The sequence below is a fragment of the Ischnura elegans genome, chromosome 1, assembly GCF_921293095.1.
Source record: "Ischnura elegans chromosome 1, ioIscEleg1.1, whole genome shotgun sequence".
Classification (NCBI taxonomy): domain Eukaryota; kingdom Metazoa; phylum Arthropoda; class Insecta; order Odonata; family Coenagrionidae; genus Ischnura; species Ischnura elegans.
In genome coordinates this window covers 58537135-58555736 of record NC_060246.1, presented here as the reverse complement: position 1 = coordinate 58555736, position 18602 = coordinate 58537135, and the positions used below count along the sequence as shown (strand labels likewise).

Below are 18602 nucleotides of genomic sequence, written 5' to 3'. Positions count from 1 at the left end.
AAGGTTTGCGGAATGGAGACATAGGTTACGACGTTTATTTTAAAAAATCAGTTTTATTCCTCGTTCTAATTTAAAAGATAATCATAAATTAACGGAAACAGAAGCGATAAACAATTAAATCTCTTGCATCAAAGATTGTGGTGGGCTAAAAAATAAAAACCAGCGCAACGACACTTATTAAAACCAGGGTAAAATGATAGTAGAAGAATGGACGAAGTATTACATAGGTAAACGGGATCTAAAGACTATAGAAGGGGTCACATGTAGGTCACCAGTGTCGCTATGGAGAGACATCACCGCTGCCAATGAAGCGATGATTGACGAGAGCGGTGGAGCAAATGGGTCGTTTCCCATTGTTGGCACAGCACAGCTGTCGTTCCAGAATTTAAGAAAAGACCACTATGAAGTTAAATTTGCTGGCGCAAGGCTTTTTGGATCCACCTTTGGTATTAAATAAAATGAGTATTTGGTAAACTACATATTATTATGATTTTTAATTTTAATAATAACATTAATGAGGATACGTCCTGTAGAAGGAATGATTTTTGAACAAATGCTGGAAATAATGGAGCTGCTAACTGATAAGTATTCTCAAAAGTTAGCAATAGAGATGAAATACACTCTAGCATGCCAATTTATAACAGAATATAAGAGCAGATAGCGTAATTGCAGTTTATTTTTGAGCTTTATTACTTCAAGTACGAGTGAAAATCGAAGGATGTCTTGCGTTGAATTTTTAAAAATCGTTTAAATTCACTTCAACTCCAGAAGTAACTAGATGATGTATCCCGGAAACTGCGAGAGAGTTGGAAAAAATCTTTTTTCGATGATATTTTGGCATTTCAGCTCCAATTTGTGTACTTGAGTCTCCGTCATACAGAGTTATCATAAATGCAATCTCCCGAGGCGGTAACTTATAAACGCGGAGTAAAGTTGGATAACGATTAAATATGAAAATTTCGATTTGGGAGTGCTTATAAGGAACTGGAAAAATAAGTATAAACATTTTTTGTTTAAATATAACACATCAAACAACTATTCTATTATTCCACAGTAAGAACAACGAAGAACTTTACAACTAAATGAAACATTACGACGAATCATTATAACTCGAACACAATTCAGTTTAATTGATATTATAGATAGCTAGTTACAATATTTTATTTTGGACAGAACATATATTCGGAGTCTAATGTTTATCAAATCTGTAGAAAATTCTACAATATAAAAAGTATTTAGACGTAATTGAATTTGGAGGAAGGTTAATTTCGTATTCATTCCGCTTGGCAAACACACTAAGCCGCTGAAAGGACACGGAGTGGGAGACCAATTTTAAGTTAGCCTTTGAAGCGAGAGGGAGAGAGGTAAGTGAAAGACTCCCCTTGATTGCTTTCGTAATTTCCCGAACGAGTCCAGGATTACGAATGAACCGAGAGCCCAGGGCCACGCTAAAGACGACGAAAGCTGTTTAGTTCTATGCAGAGAGTTTTGAAGTGCAGTGCTAAAACTAAAAGTTCGGCGCTCTTTTCTCTTATTGGAATGCGAGTTTTTTTGTTTTATATCTCAATCAAAAATGACCTCATTATACCAACTTTAAAACTTCCCAATCCAATGGAGGTGAAAAGTAAGTACAAAAATATTTTTACCTATTGTGATTACATATGAATCATCACCGATTTAATTTATACGGCAGAGCACAACACCCCATAGGGACTAAAATTCTTTTGAAGAGAACGACTCCACTGGGGATATGGATATTGGTTAGGATTTTCAACGAAGAAAAGTGTTTTAAACACAAAAACAAAAATAGGGATGATGGACATAGGCGGATTTAGGGGAAAGGGCACGTGCCCCCCACCCCCGACGCTTGAAAAAATAGACAAGATTTAGAATACGTTATCATTACGTTCGCTTTTTTTATATATTAAGGAGCCTAAATCATTCAATTTCATAGTAATATTTATCATATTAAAACAAAGAAAATATTTTGCATTGTAATTGTTGTTTTTAATCTAAAATATAAGAAGACCGTTTGCCTGTTAGGCCCTTGTGCGCCTCCCAGAAAAAAATCTGGATCCAGCTTTGATCTTAGGTACCATTTCCACTGGATTCAAAATTTAAAAAAGTGGGAAAAAATACAAGTGGGATGGTCGATATTTAGCATGCAAGCAAACCAAATCGCACCGCAACTTTGAATTGATTCTTCTCGGGTTTCCAACTGGCTAAATGGTCTGCATGTTGAAGGCCGACTTTCCCAACATCTTCAGAGCTGATGTTGGCATCATCAGCCCTGAAGATGTGAAGAAAGTGGCCCAAAAAAACGTCGACCTTCAACATGCAGACTCACACCCGGTTGGAAATAGGAGAAGAATTTATTCTAGTCATTTGCCGAGAAAAACTCAGATTCTTCACACAGTAATAAACCACCTAATGAAGCTAAGGAGGGAGGTCATTCTAAGAAAGCACTAAATAATACATGACGTAAACAATATGCAAATGCGTCTTAAGATAAAGATTCATTCCCGATTAACTGTGTGTATTTTTCCTTTTTTATGACGCATTTCCACTTTTAATCTTAGCCTTAGGCCTTGAAACGATCAAATGATGTCTCGCACTTAGACCTTTCTTCGTTCACTGCCCCAACCCCATGTTTATCCTGTCGGCCATTTGCAGACAGCCAGCATGGTTAACGGTTAACCAAGTCAGCGCCTAACATTGCTTAACTTCGGAGATACTATTAAAGGAACCGAAGCGTACAACTCCGTGAAGCCAGCACCATACCCCAGTAAACCCTTTTCTTTCATTCTCCTGTGTCTAAATGATAACATTTTACCTCAAATATAATTCAGAAGAGGAAAAATATTTTCATACCTATTTCGGATTAGGTCAAATGCTGTGAATGATCTAAAAATCAACACTGAAAATTTCAAATGAAAATTTAAGTTTTAAACCAATTAAGGATCAGTAAGGTAAAAAGGCCCATCGATTGTTTTGTTAGTGATGCCTGACAGATTTTACTGAAGTCCGGATGACAGAAGATTTGTCCGCGACCAGGTGATTCCGCGGTCCACACTAGACGCAGTAACTGCGAGTGAAGGAGAGGTAGAGAGGAGTGGGATGCAGAGAGGGCGGAGTGATGTGGGGTGGAGCGGAGGTGGTGTCGCGAATAGGGTAGGCGTACTACTAGCAGTGCGGAGTGTGCAGAGGGAAGAAGCTCCCCGGGGCAGCGGCTCGGTCGTCGGCGGCGATTGCAGGGAGCGGAGCCGGCGGCGGAAGGGGTCCTCTTCCCGGACAAACCGAGCGCAGCCGGAAGGCAACGGCCGCAATAATACAAGGTGCGTTGCAAGGTGTGAGATGTAATCTGTTGCTGCTTCAGAACTGTGCTTGATTGATTCGTAACCGAGAGTAATTACTCTGGCCCCAGCAGGCAGGGAGTAGACGCGGTAAGCAATTAATGTAATAAAGCACGAAGGGAATGAACTTACTAAATTTAATTTATCTTGTACGAGATTGTCACCAATACTACCGCAGTCGCTAATTTTGCACCGACTTGAGCATTTCCTGGAGTGCTTTCTTAATTAAAGTATTTTCCACAAGGTGTGTTATGTACCGTTTCTCAAAAATTACTGGTTTCTCGAAATTTTTTATTCATGCATTAGAAATGACCTCCCATTTTGATTCTCTCAAACCACTTTATATCGCTTACCCCACAGGATAACTCAATCTATTTATAACCCATTCCATTCAGGTTTGAAAATTTCGACATTTCTTAAGGCATGCATTTGTAAATAGGATATAGTGCTTTGCACAGAATCCTCAATGCGAACGCTTCAGTCAGATTAAAAGGTTTAGTGATCGACGCATAATGTAAACTTTTTTACAGGAAAAGAATAATAAAATGGAGTAAAAGCTATTGAAAGCCATGGAAATAAATTCAATCTGTGTCATTGATGCATTAGCCCTTATTCATGTCTTTTATTTTCTTTGGGAATATTTACAGGTTTACAAAAGGAATAATTTTTATGCTACCAATGAGCTTTGCGGGTTTTAATTACCAAAAATACTAAAAGTCCCCTTAAATGCTATCAAAACGGTCCAATAGTCCGAGATCCCCAAGGCTGCTAAGTTTTGCGATAACTGATAAGAATAAACTGTACCCATGGATAGTGTACATTGGCAAAATTTATACTTGATGTATTCCAATTACATAATCTTTTAATATTCTTATTGCAAAATAATTACACTCTCATTTAAACATGATAATGTGTATACATAATAGAAACAATACCATACTTGAGGTTAAAATTCTGCCGAGGCACTTTAGGATTGGAGTGACTAGTGATATTGTTCAAAGGTAACGATTTTTAAATTTCCTCATCACAAAATTGGTGACATTCATCAAAGTAATCGGCATAATTTAAGTGCTATGGAATACAATGAGATCATGGGATTAAAAAACGAAGCAAAGACTCTAATATTCTGCGTAAAGTACCAATTTAAACGATCCGTAAAATCAATGCTTGCCATTGACTCTTCATTATTGACTAACCTCGTTGATACTATTTCAAGTTAATTTATAACCTTTAATAAAGACCGAGATTTTTCATATGAAATTTATCTAACCCATTGGATAAGTATAGTGTGTGATTTTTTACTTAGGAATAGCTTGATTATTCCTCACATACTAAAAAAAATAAAGAGTATCATCATATGCCGAACAAAGCCAGTTATTTGCCTGGTAATAAACTAGGAAGGGGAAATGTACGAAAGCGGTGCAGGCATCCTCTAGCAAAGGCCTTTCCGGCTAAGCACCAATGTAATGGGTAACTGTGAAACCTTGGGACATTAATCCAAATCAGATGGTAGACAAGTACAAATGACTTAAACGTACGTCGTGATGGGAGAGGGACAAGCGGGCGTTCCTGAGTTCTAATGAAGGTTAAAGGCAGTGGCGCAGCTTTTGCATTAGGATCGGAATTAGAACCGGCGCGTGGAAGGCGATGAATCACATCAATAGGATGTAGCCAAGTCGTTAGAAGGAGGCCTTCAAGCACCAATACTCTTGTTACCACCGCAAAAGGAGATTATTGAGAAATAATCATGGAGGATCAGGATACCAAGATACTCTTAGAAGGAACTCTTTATATGATAAGTGACTTATTTTAGGCCGATATATTTTAGCTACGCACATTAAAAGCAGCAAAGAAGGTAGATCCCACAATTGGAATGAATAATATGAATGCCATAAGTTAAATACAGGGAGAATAGCTTAAATTCGCATAGAAAATAGGGAGGGAAATTTTATTGGTGATACAATAAAGTTTAACTATTATTAACCCTGGAAGCCAATGCAAAGAAAAACTTATACCTAAGCTATTTAAAAGAATATTTATACCATTTACGAACAATTGTAGGGGTGGATCATTTCTTGTTTATCTCTAATTTGTTTGCAAGTAAATTCCGCGTATATGCATTAAAACAGAGAAGTGGAGGCATTACAAACTTATATATACTAAATTTTACCGTAAGCAAATACTATGATTCAAAGATTAAAAAGTCATTTTAACTTTCTTTCTTTTTGCACACCTACTAATCTCATTAATACGCCATGAGTTCCTGGTGGCAGTAGTGAATTTGATCTGAAAAAACTTTGATCAGTGTCACGATTGAATTAATTCACTGCATTAGAGTATTTCTCTCCTATTCCTATGAATCTAAAGTATTATGCCCAGAGTTAAACTAGAGAATTTATTGCAGTGAGCAGAATAAAATCAGAAACACACCAGTATACTCACAGAAAAAAGTATAGTTTCAATGGCACAAACATTAGTAGTCTAATACATTTGAGGAGAAAATGTGCTTAGCCTCTCCCCACTTTTAACAATTGAAATGCAAGTGATTTCAGATGCAGGCAGAAAAGAAACTCGTATTCAAGTAAGAGAACGCAGTACCAAACTCTTATTTTTAGTATTTTACTCCAACTCTCCGAATCTCTAGTATTTATGAGATAGCGGGGGCTGTATCTATTCAGAATACACATTTGTAGCGTATCCATCGCGGCGTGGTTGCCATCAATTATTCTCCCAACTACGGGCACGCGCCTCCGTAAATTCTCACGGAAAAAAGTTTCCGGCGCGAGGGTGGAGCAAGCAAAGTAGCAAGAGGCATGCGGCGGGAAAAGAATGGTAAACAGTGGAGAATTGGCTTGACGGGGACGTGATGGATGAGACGGGGAATAGTTTCCATGACTACAACATAACAGCGGAGCGGACGGCAATAAAAGGCCCGTCTCATAAAATGTGTCCCAGTTCAAGCTATTCATGGTCGTCATGATGCGAAATTAGAGACCAACGTCAAATCATTGCTACATTGGGAACATCATGCATGATCAACGGTCTGAATTACAAGGAAAACGAACGTACTATTTGATTTTTAGGGGTTGTTTATTTGATATTTAGTCACTAACTGGACTGTAAAGTTCAATATTTATTTGGTAAAATAAATCGTTATTCACTCACGTCAGTTGCAGAGAAATTCCACAATCATATAATTATGAATCGTTTTGCATCCTTAAAATTGTAAAAAGAGAAAAAATTAAAGTAACATGATTTTAAAGAGGTTATTCGCCTTCATTCGAAGGAGTATAGATATATTCAATCAAATTCGCATTTCCATTACTAATCAACATGAGTTCGTTCCGGCTTCTAAATTGAATCAAAGGGAAGAGTAATACCAGCAAAATTAACCCCTCTCCCCCATAACATATGATGATGAAACAATTTATATAGACTTAAAGCCTGGTTTTGAACTACATACGAAGAGACGAACAGAAAATTGCATAAAAAAGCGTTCATTTTCATTTTAGTCTTAAGGCAGTTGAATATTTCTTCACATGGACATAATTATTACGTCTGAAATCTAAGCTTTAGCAACAATTCATCAACGGTATTTTTGAGTTAAAAAATTACAGGTTGGCCAAAAGTGAAAAACTGACAGAATATTTTGGAGTGAAATAACGGCATGCTGTATGGGTTGGTCGCATTGGGTGCTTTAAAGTGGTGAATGAGAAAGTAAAAAAAGTCATTTAAAAAAACTTGGACAGCTGTTTTATTTTATTCAGGAGACAGGAGCAAATTGTTCAAAAAAGAGAGCCCAGGGCGAAGCTTTGTGGAACCTAATGGGCATCGGGGTAGCAACGAGAGAAGGAGGACATCGTCATCACTTGGGAAGCGGCCATGATTGAGAGGAGAGAGAATTGTCATTCGTGAGTGCGACGGAATTTCCCCCAGGGGACGAATAAAAAAAAAACATTCTCTGAAGCACGGGGTATCGGAAAAGGCGAAGGTTACTGAATACAAGGAGGAGTTATAGCATGTTATGGCATGAAATTTATGCAAGTAAAATTCATGCGATTATTACCAACGGCTCAAGGCCATGATAAATTAGTTCCAGTTAGAGAACAGGTAATTAATACTCTCGTCATTCCAAATTTGTTTAATGATTCTTCTTACTGATTTAAAAAAAAATAAACTTAACAAACCGATATCGGTACACAGTTTCTGACTTAAAAGTTAATACATTTGAATTAAATCGCTCAAAAAAAGTAGAGGAATATTTATTTTCTTTTAGGTGAATACACCATGATCCAGTACATGAAACAGTCTAAAAAAATCATAGAGTAATGTATAAGTTGTATTCATCATCATATATACTATGAAGTAAATTGAGAGCTTTAACACAGGGAATACTAAAAGCAATGAAAAGACAAAAAGCGTAGGATCTCAATTAAGTTCCTCTATACATTCTCTTCATTATTAAATTCAAGCAAATTGGACGCACTACATGTTTGAAATTTTAGGGGTAGGCAGACATGAAAAATGTTACATTTTGTACCCTCTACTTCCTCTGACAACAGCGACTGCTCCCTGAGGAGTCGTGACCTAAGAATTCCAGTCACCAGACGGCCTCCAATTCTCCGTCCGCCTCTCTCATTTTTTTCTTAACTAACTTACTGTCACTCACCTATTTTCTGAACTCCGTAAACATTCGTCGCAGCGGCCGTCCGCTCTTTCTTTCGCCGTCTCGTCGTTCTCCTTCACCCTCTGCTACACTTTGTATTCTTCCTCGTGAAATTTTAAGCGATTTCCCAGGTGTTACCAGCGACGAAGTTCAACCTCACTCAAACAATTCTGAAGATGCTGTGAACAATGGCCATTAACTATGGCCAGAAAAGCATTAAGTGCATTTTAAAGTTCATAAAAGATATAAAATCCGCTATCATTTCATTCTATTCAAAAATTCAACAAATAAATTAATTAATAAAGTTTTAATAAATCGGAAAATAAATTATTTTTTTTCGGTGTGGCAACATTAATAAGTACAAATAATGGTGATTAAGCAGCAGAAGATGTAGTACTAGACCTCGTGAATTAGGTTCAATTTAGATTAAATACGTCTTTTATTCCTACGATTTGGTGAATCAATATTTTAATAAGGCATTTTTCGTGGGGTATCTTAATAAATGATGATCTAATGGTAATCAGTTGTGCAAGTAAAATACTTGATCAATTCATAATTTAATTAATGCCTCACTTCATATAGGTTATATAACTGCAATATGTATAATCCACTTGATAAAAAAAGTGTCAGCATCGAAACGAATACTCGGTGAAAATGGAAACCAGCCACATTCAAGGGATAAATTTTGAAATAAAAAAAACATGAGCATGAATATCATCTGATACAGTGGGCACAATTAATTCAGCGCGATGGAATTGGTTAGCAGGCCACCAGAGAGAGGAGTCAAATTAAAAACAGAATTACCATTTCATCTTTCATTTTGATGATCAGCTGGGAAACAGATAACATATTTGCAAGTAATATAGGCGAAGGATATACAATGCCTCGCGTTTCCTCTGTATTCACATAAATAAGTTCTTTTCATTTTTTGATGGGAAGGTAACTCGAGCTATGAAGAGAATATTTCACTTATTGAATTATGGAAATACTTGCAGCAAGATGGAACACCGTACTTTCCGAGCTGTGAATAAAAGAGCGCTAAATAAATGACTGGCATCTTTTCAAAGAGAGAATTTACTTCCCTGACATAGTCACATTGCTATCTCACTTGCTTACAGCCTTGAGCTTATGGGAAACCTACAAGCCTACACCAAGCTTACACGGTATTACAAACGTAGCTCAAAATTAGCAGAAAAATAGATTTAAGCTATGTAATAACAGTTGTGAATCCATCCAGATTCACATTTATGTATTAATCCAATTATGCAAAATATTTTAGTTTCACTTTCACACATTGCTCGGTAATTTGAATGAATTTACTTCAAGTAATTTTTACTAGGAGAGCAACTCTTGGATTTGCTCTAGATATACCATCTTCTGACGAAAATGGAAAGTATGTTTATCGATTCCCATCTCACTCGTTCTTTTTTGTGAGTTACATGCTTACACACAAGATGAGTAGAAATTTCAGATTTTCGTGGAAGTTCCCTGGTTTTATCTCGTCACTAGTTGATTTAATGACACGGAAGTATGTCCATTTATCACTCTGATTATCTCTGCGTACATATAAAATTCCCTGAACATGAAAAATATATTGTTTCCGTGATTGTTCAATTTATTTATTCAAGGAGACCATAGTTGGTAGAAATTCACTCCTAAATGATAAAACATATTATTCCTCAGATAGCGAACATACTCAAAATATCATACCGTCGCACTAAATCAATTGGAAAACCGGAATAATATTTTTTAGGATATGAGTTTTCAGAGACGAGAACGTGAAGAAAAATTTTAATTACGTACAATACAATTGTGAAACTGGAATTCGTAAAAGCTTTTCTGAAAGAAATATTACAACCCTAAAAATTAAGTGATATTCTCGTTTGGAAGGAAAATTTCCAAGAAGATGAATATTTATTTAGCTCTATGAATAATTAAAAGCTACAATTATAAGAGTGATCAACTAGATGAAGAAAGAGAATGTTGAAATTCGCTACTTTATTTTAATAAAATGAGAAAATAATTCTTCTCTATGTGTATGAAATTAAATTTGCAGTTGTGGCTTTAATTTTATTAAGCTTGCACTGGAAACTTCAAGAAATTAGGCAGCGTGAAAAAGATGTTTGTGGTGGCTATTATTCGTTTGAGAAAGTATTATCGGTTACATAATTTAAAAACGAAGAAAAAAAGGCGACTTATGGTAGCTGGCATTACCCCACGATTAACATTTGCACACTGTACCTTAGGGCCAACATATTTGGCAGTTTAAGAAGGGGTGGAGAAAATAATACTACTAATAAAAGCATTTTAGCATAATAAAAAAACAGCATTCCCTCCATGCTGAGGCTACGTTGCTATCATCCGCTCTTATTTGGTTTGAGCTATGTCTTCATAGCAGTGTTTCCAAAACTTACACAGTTCTACATACTGATACGACGGGAGTAATTGAAATGCTGTCATTTTTCCGTGAAATTGAATTATGCGGTACTGATATTTTGGAAAAACAAAAAAAACTAACTGTGACGTAGGTTTTCCTATTTTTCACAAGCACGATTATTTTTTAAAATAATAATCCGTCAATTTTTGTTATATATCGGTTGCAATCTGAGTATAATAAATTGGCTCATCTGAGCTGTTAATTTCAAGAATCCCCTTAGCTTGCTTCATTTCAATCAAATTTGTCTCCAATCCCTCACTCTTTCCTCGCTCATGGAATCCATCTCCTATATGCTCCAACCACTGCTTTCATTAAGGGCTCTACACCAATTTAACGAGTTCCATCCGTCTTTGGCACAGCTGCCTCTCAGGAGGGTGCTTAAATCACGGGCTGTTCCTGTTTGATGGGGTACTACAGCTTGGCAAAATTTCATTCCCTTCCACATGTGGAAAAATTGCCATAAAAGCTGTTTCCGGGCTGGATATATTCCCAGTCACACTCTTGGCTGCAAATCCTTTCCATTCAAAAATCATAAAACGAGGCTTCAGTATTTGATCATCAGCAGAAAAATAGGCGCAATGAAGAGCTCCTGGCGTTTCACCTTACCTAAAATATGCAATACACGACGTTATGAAAATTTATGACGAAATTACAAATATTACGACACTCCGCTGAAATTATTAAGGAACAGAATCGTTGCTACAGAGAATCGCACGGACTCATAGGGATAAGATGCAGTGGGTTAATTTTTTGAAATAATCATTTTAAACCCTTATAGAGCTATAAAAACAAAAGAAGTCGCTTCAAATAAAATCTATAGCCGCTATTACGTTTAGATATTGTGACCGCTGACGAAATATGCATGCAACCCTGCAATCAGTCTAGTAATACCGGTTAGCAATGTATTAGTATGTAAGAAATCGAAGGTATTTTTAGCATGATTTTCGCCAATACTAAGTAAATATCAGTTAAGAATAAAATAAACTCATAAATATATATTTTCCGATGCAGATGGTTAAAAATATGAGAAATTTTATCTTTGAATTTCATTCCAATCACATTGTTTCATTCACTTCTACACTGAAAAAAGGCATTGTAATTGTATGTGAAACTTAAGTATTTACAGAAGCAGTTAAAGCATGCTGAAAATATGTAAGCTAAAAGGAGAAAAGCTTTGCGGTCTTCTAATTAACACAGTGCATTCCAGCGAAATTTGACAACCTATTAGTGTTGTTATGAAGAAATTACTAGGGGCTCGTAACGTAATTGTCCAAGAAAAAAATCAGGAGATCTCGTCCATATTGCGTTCAATAATCGACGTTTAATGTATATCTTCACTCTACTTCTATTCGTAATATCAAAATTCTCAACCCGAAACGATTCCTTACGCATCTATTATTCAATTGGAAGTATCATTGTCTCACGTAACAGATTTTTTTCTCAATTAATCGCTCAATCATAACCAATTTTACAGTAAAACAAAAGCCATAAAAATATTTATGAAATAATTGAAAGGAATGGAAATTCCTTTAATGGCATATAAAAAGCTTAATGTAAGTTAAATGTTTCATCGTTTTGGGTCACGTACTTCATCGGCTGCACTGGAAATTCTCTTTCGACCCTGGCGCTTAATCGTGCTCCCTAATTAGCCACACCTTTTCAAACGACTCCTCGAGATCTTATCACATTCGAGCAATCAGAGGTTTTTGTAGCAGATGGAAGGAATAGAATTCGATTGTGGAGCACCCAGTTGTGGACGTGCGGACAGGTGAATTCAGTGGAAAAAGGTGGAGATTGGAAGTAGAAAGCAAAAAAAAAACAATTAAGTCGTGTGAAGAAAGTGGATAAGACTAGACCTTCATCTCAAGGAGAGAACTTACGAGCGCCTTAATATGCACTAAAATGGCGTTTCAAACACCCCAAGAACACCCAATAGATATTTAAAACGTCGAAAAAATATGAATACAATCGCAATAATTCCGACAGAAAAACGGTTTCATCACTAAATGGAATATACGTTTAGGGCTGGGAAAAAGTTAGTTTCAATGATTGCAGCTTTTTTGTCAATGGTACGATTATTTTACGAAATTATGAAGATGGAGAAAGTAGACTGGAAGGAAAAGACTGGAAAGAAGACTAATAAGTGAATTGTATTTGGGACAAAAGGCAGCAGTGAAAGTGAATGAAAACATGACAGTGGTTGGAGCTAGGTATAGGGATTAGGCGAGGATGTTGTTTGTCACCAACTCTATTCAATATGTATGTTGAAGACATGATAAGCGTGACATTGGATGAAAGAGAAGAGGGAATAAGTATTGGTGGATTAAAAATAAGATGCATTAGATTTGCTGATGATATGGTGGTTTTAGCCGAGGACACAGAGTCATTGCAGATATTGGTAACAGGGTTGGAGGAAGGAATGGAAACATATTGTAACCGTCGCCGTTTGGCCGGTGACATTACGGGTTGAATGGACGCTTTGAGAGAGGGAGAGCCTTACCTCATGGTCAAGCAGAGGTTTATTTTTTTGTAGGTGTGTGTGTTCGACTTCCTGTGTGCGAGCGAACGATGTGAGCGTGATTCATTTTCCCCTCCCCCGCCCAACTTCAATTCCCGCTTTCCCGAGTCCCCGTGTTGTGAAGTGAACAAAGACATCCCCTTCCACTTCCCCCATGGTGATATGACTCGAGAGAGCATCCATTTACAGGCCCTCCCACTGTCCCCACCCCCGGTACACCATCCTGACTTATGGGGATAAAAACCCTGCGATTTTGGCCGCCGGAAGGAGAAAGAGAACGAGTCGGGTCACGCGGTCACGCTGGGCGTGAGATTGCCAAACTAAAGGAAGAAGTCGGCCTGTTTTTCTTTTGAAGTGTTACTAGCGAGACACGCAGCCGGAGGAGGTTTATCGGGACGTGGCGTGGGTGGACCGGCTAAATTGAGGCGCGACAGGAGAAAGGAGACTGACCGGTAATTTTCCGTCGCCAAAGGAAAGCCGTCCCGCGCTACCCCATCAAGGAGACACGGCGGAAGGCAACAGCCCTCACCAGGAGCCGCAAAAAGCAGAAACAGCCCTCAGCGTTGATGCGACCCGGATCTGATAAGTACTAGTGCCCTCGCCCCAAACCACGAACTAAGACATTTTTTTCCCCAAGTTAAGAAGATTCCGGACCAGTGTCGTCTACGAACCCCAAACTGAATCCCAGAATTGTTTTCCCCCATTCAGTGCAAAAGAGGCGTTCCCCCCCCCCCCCGATCTTTATTGTGGTCCTATTCTCCCCGCCCGGTGTGCGAGTGTGTATGAGTGGATTAGTTTGTAAGGACAGGGTACGTTTTTCTTTTGATTATATTGTCATTTAACTATGTGATCAGATGGTGCAAGATAGTTACTTAACTTTGGCGTACAACGCGCCTACTTCTCCATCCTTCTGTAACTTTTCAATTTCCTCACACTGTCTTTTCCACCAAGCCCCCTCTCTTGCTCTCTTAGTTTCACGCCGTAATCGATTATTAATTTGTGTATACATTCTTTTGCCCTGTTCTGTGTCCACGTTCTTCCACTTCCTCCTCTCCTCCATTTCCCTTATCATGTTGTCCGTTATCCACGGCTTCTTTATCCTTCTGCTGTCAACGTAGCCAATTGACCTCTCCGCCGCATCGGCTATTCCAGTTTTAATATTATCCCATCTTTCCTCAACAGTCTTCGTACTTTCAATCTCCCGTATACTAATGTCCTCTAGTTCCTGATATTCTTTCCTCATACTCCCCTTCAGCGCTTCTACATTCCATTTCCTTCCTCTCCTGCCTTTCATGAGTCTTTTGAACCTTACGTTGCATTTCATAAGTATTCTCTCACTAGGTTCTGGTCTGAATCCGCATCTGCTGCTGGGAAGCTGCGCGAGTTTTTCACACTATTCCTAAACCTCTGTCTTACCATAATGTAGTCTATTTGATATCTCCCTACATCCACTGGACTTTTCCATGTGTACCTTCACCCTTTATGATGATTGAACCACGTGCTTGTGATGAATAACTTGATTCTCTTGCAAAATTCTGCTGCTTCCTCACCCCTGTCGTTCCGAATTCCTAATCAAAATTCTCCTATTTCGTTTCCATCCCTCCCTTCCCCAACTGAAGCGTTCCAGTCCCCCATCACTACCAGATTTTTCATACCCGGTGTGTATCTAATTATTTCCTCGAGTTGTCCATACACCTCATCTACTTCTTCCTCCCTATGATTGCTAGTGGGCATGTAAACTTGGATCATCACAAGGTTGGTGGGCCGCGCCTCAATTCCTACCACCAGAATCCTATCGCTTACCTGGTCTATACCTACCACACGCTTACCCATCTTCCCGTTTAATACTAAAGCTACCCCTCGCTGGCTCTCTTCCCCTCCTCTATATATAACCCTATACCCATCACCCCAATAGTCCCCCCCATCCCTCCACCTCACCTCGCATAATCCCAAGATACCTATCCTCACTTTATCCATTTCCCTTTTGATATTTTCTAACTTCCCCGCCCTCATCATAGTCCTCACATTCTACGTCCTTACATTTATAGCCGACTTCTTCTTCTCCATATTCTTGGTCTCCTTTTCTTCTTTCTTCATTGCTGCTGCTGATGATGATGATAAGTCTCTGCAAGGATTTCGCATGTTGACGACCCCGAGGAACTTGCCGACCTCGCTGCCGTGCCCGACACCCGCCCTTTGCGGACGGGTCCCGGGCGATGAGATTCCGAGGCTCATTTGGTTGTATGTTTTCAGGGAAGAGATAATTGGTAGGGTTTCCCACTTCCATTTCAACAGTGTTTTTCTCGTGACACCATCACGTGGACTACCTTTCGTCTACCTCCTACCCTTCGACCTATCTGGCATGGGTGGCCCTACCGGGAATAATTTAGAATTAATCCCGCCAGTGCAGCTCTAGGGGTCATAGGAACGCGCAAGCCTTTCCACCGCGACAAGGTTGTAGCCCAAGGGAAAGGAGAGGTCACAATATGGAATGAAAATAAACGTTAAGAAGACTAAAGTGATATAAGTGAGAAATGTAGATGGTATGAGGGTGAAGACAAAAGAAGGTGAAATACAGAATGTGAGAACCTACAGCTACGTAGGAACTTTGATGACTGAAGACTGGAAAAGTATAGGAGAAAGAAAAAGAAGGATAGGAATGGCGAAAGGAGTTTTCAAGAAGAAGGAAAGAGCCTTGTGTATCAAGGCACTGGAATTAAAATTGAGGAAGAGATTGGTGAAATGCTATGTGTAAAGTGTGTTTATGTATGGATGTGAGACTTGGACGATGGGGATGAGAGACAGGGACAGGATTGGGGCGTTTGAGATATGGGTTTGGAGGAAGATGGAGGGAATACGGTGGACGGATTGAGTTAGGAATGAACAAGTGTTAAACAGGATAGATGAGAAAAGAACGTTGATGGACAAAATAAATCAAAAGAAGGGTAACTGGCAGGGACATTTGATGAGAGGGAATGGAATTTTGAAAGTAGCTTTGGAGGGAACGGTTGAAGAGATCTGAAGAAGGGGAAGGAGAAGGCTGAAGTTTATTGACAACGAAAAATTGGTAGATATGGAGACTTCAAGGAGATGGCTAGAGACATGAGGGAATGGAGACAGCATTGGAGCGTGGGACCTGCCAACGGGCAGAACACCACAAGATGAAGATGACGATTATTTTATCTTTTCCATCATTCTTTGCTCATATTTCATGGGAACTTTTGATAAGACCATCTTCAAAAATGAAGTCAGATCGAAAGCAGAGTCAAAGCTTTTCAAACGAACCCGTCAATTACACATAAAAACCATATATTGACCTCCACACAAGCCAATTTTCAAACGTTGCACCCAAATACACTCTTAGCTATAGCAGCAATTCAACACAAATTTTGAGACTTTCTTAGAAAGCACATATATACTTTTGGACTCCACATACACGCCATTTTCATAAAAAAGTCATTCATATGCTTCAAAAGGATTATCAACAATTGATAGCTTAAAGAGAGCCTAGTAGGCTAATGGAGAATTCTTAGCGAGAAAACTATTTTGCTCACCGAGAAATAAACACTTTATAAGGACAGCAAGCATGAAATAAGTATGCACCATGTCTTAAAATGTTAACCAAAACTTTTAAGCAATTTCACGTTTAAACCCATTTGATTCCGCGCGATGGACATATGGGTATTATACCTATGATAGGAAAAGTATTTGTCGAACTGCTGGATTACAGTTGATATATAATAGCCTGTGCATGGATCTTTGATGGATGCACATAGGATAGATGCTGTTCAAACGCTAATACTCCGATAATTTCCCGTGAATCGCAATGAATAGATGAATGGTGACCCATCTGGGAACGTTGTTTTCGGAGATAGTGATGACCATTTTCGACCTAATTAAGGTCAATCATCTCAATGGTTCAGGATAGCTAGCTAATTTATATAATTGTTTAAAATGGGCAGAAGGGTAAAATTGTCTTTATTTCATAAAAACGTACAAAACCTTTTAATGCTAAGTTGAAAATTGGATTATTCAGCATTTAACTCATAGAAATGCTTAATCTACCATATAGTTAATAGTCTGTATATTTGCAACCAATATGAGGCATCAGACAGATGACTTTCAAAACAAATAAGATTTAAAGGAGAAAATTGAAATAAATTTTCATAGTATTTTTTAATACAGGTCGCTTAACAACCACTTCTAATGGAGAAAAAATTAAAATTCTATAAAAAAAATACCAGAAAAGAAAAAAGCGAAAAAAATGAATCTGCTCAGTGCTGGAAGCAGATCCAAAGTTGAATTCAGTCCTACCGATGATTCCCCAGTCACCTGAAAAATCCGCCAAGACTTCAACCTCAGCTCACCGTTTCCGTCACCCTGGAGCAAGGTCATTCCCTCGAAGCCTCAGTCGTTCTCCTCACCGAAGTCCCCTCGTCCCTTCCAGCATTTAATGAAAGCTTCACCTACAATCGCTGAACCTCTTATTCCACCGTCACGTCTCCATTTACTTCTCAAATCATTGCCCCGTCCAAAAAAGCGTTCTTTTGAACACAGCCACTCCTTTCTTGCCCCAACGAGAAGCCTATTTCTGAAGTTTTTTCTCCGCTTCCTTGTATCCAAATCATTTTCACAAAGACTACTTAAATCTTCCTTTGAAAGGCATCCAGATGGAACTCTCGCAAAATTTAAATAACTAACGTTTCTCCACCTCAAACGAAAACATTTTCTCCTCGTTATCTCGTATAGATTTAGGGACTTGAGGCGTCTTCAAACAATATAATTAATTCAATCGATAATTAAATCGAAATAATGGTAGATTTCAGTTACGGGCGACTGATTCGTATTCTGTACATTTAGACTGCAGTGAGTGACGGAGATCGTCTGAGAATCAGGGTAGGTATTGGCCGAAGTGAGGGAAGAACCTGTGCACTGTCGCCTTACCTCTCTACATGCTTTAAGGAGAGATATTAAGAGAAAAATGAGAAGACTAGGAGACGCGAGTTAAAGTGAGGAGAAATACGTCAAAATTTAGTGCGGGATGTGGATTCTCAGGCATTGGTTAGTCAATCGAAGAATGCATTGTTTCATGGTCTATGTTTGACTGAATTTCTTAGGTTTATGATGCATAAATACGATACATAGTTCTTGCCGTCAAATGTGGGACAATGTCATCAAGTTTATCTTTATCATAACGGTGACAAATATTTAAAAGTTACTTTAATCAATCCGTGGAATGTCATACAGTATGGCTAATTAGCAACGAAGTAACGTATATTTTAAAAGCCCAAACCAAAAAACGTTAGGTTAAAAAGTATATTAAACGAAAAAGTTCTTTATGTAATTCTTTGAGAGAGTGGATCGTAATAAATCAAAAAAGAAAGCCTGCCTTCATCCCAGAGAGTGCAGTGTCCATAAAAGTTGAAGTAATAAGCACGGAAAACTGTGACAGAGAAAAACTTCTTGTATCGCCGTGCGACAAAGGGGATGGCCGAACAAAGTAATGCAACAGTCTTCCTGCAATGCTTTTAAGACCATTGGAATCCCACATGAAATTAGGGGTCGCGAAGTCACAAGCTAACGTAGTAGAGAGCCTCAAAAATATGGCATTACCGGAAACATACAGGG

General features: G+C 38.4%; 1 protein-coding gene across 2 annotated transcripts in view; it reads left to right on the top strand.

Moving 5' to 3' along the window:
• Positions 1 to 3202: 3202 nt before the first annotated feature.
• LOC124161184 overlaps positions 3203 to 18602 on the top strand; it is a 344620-nt gene continuing 329220 nt past the window's right edge. For both annotated transcript variants that reach the window (XM_046537448.1, XM_046537441.1), the window contains exon 1: positions 3203 to 3335. The gene's annotated coding sequence lies outside the window, so the exon portion shown is untranslated. The remainder of the gene's footprint in view (positions 3336 to 18602) is intronic.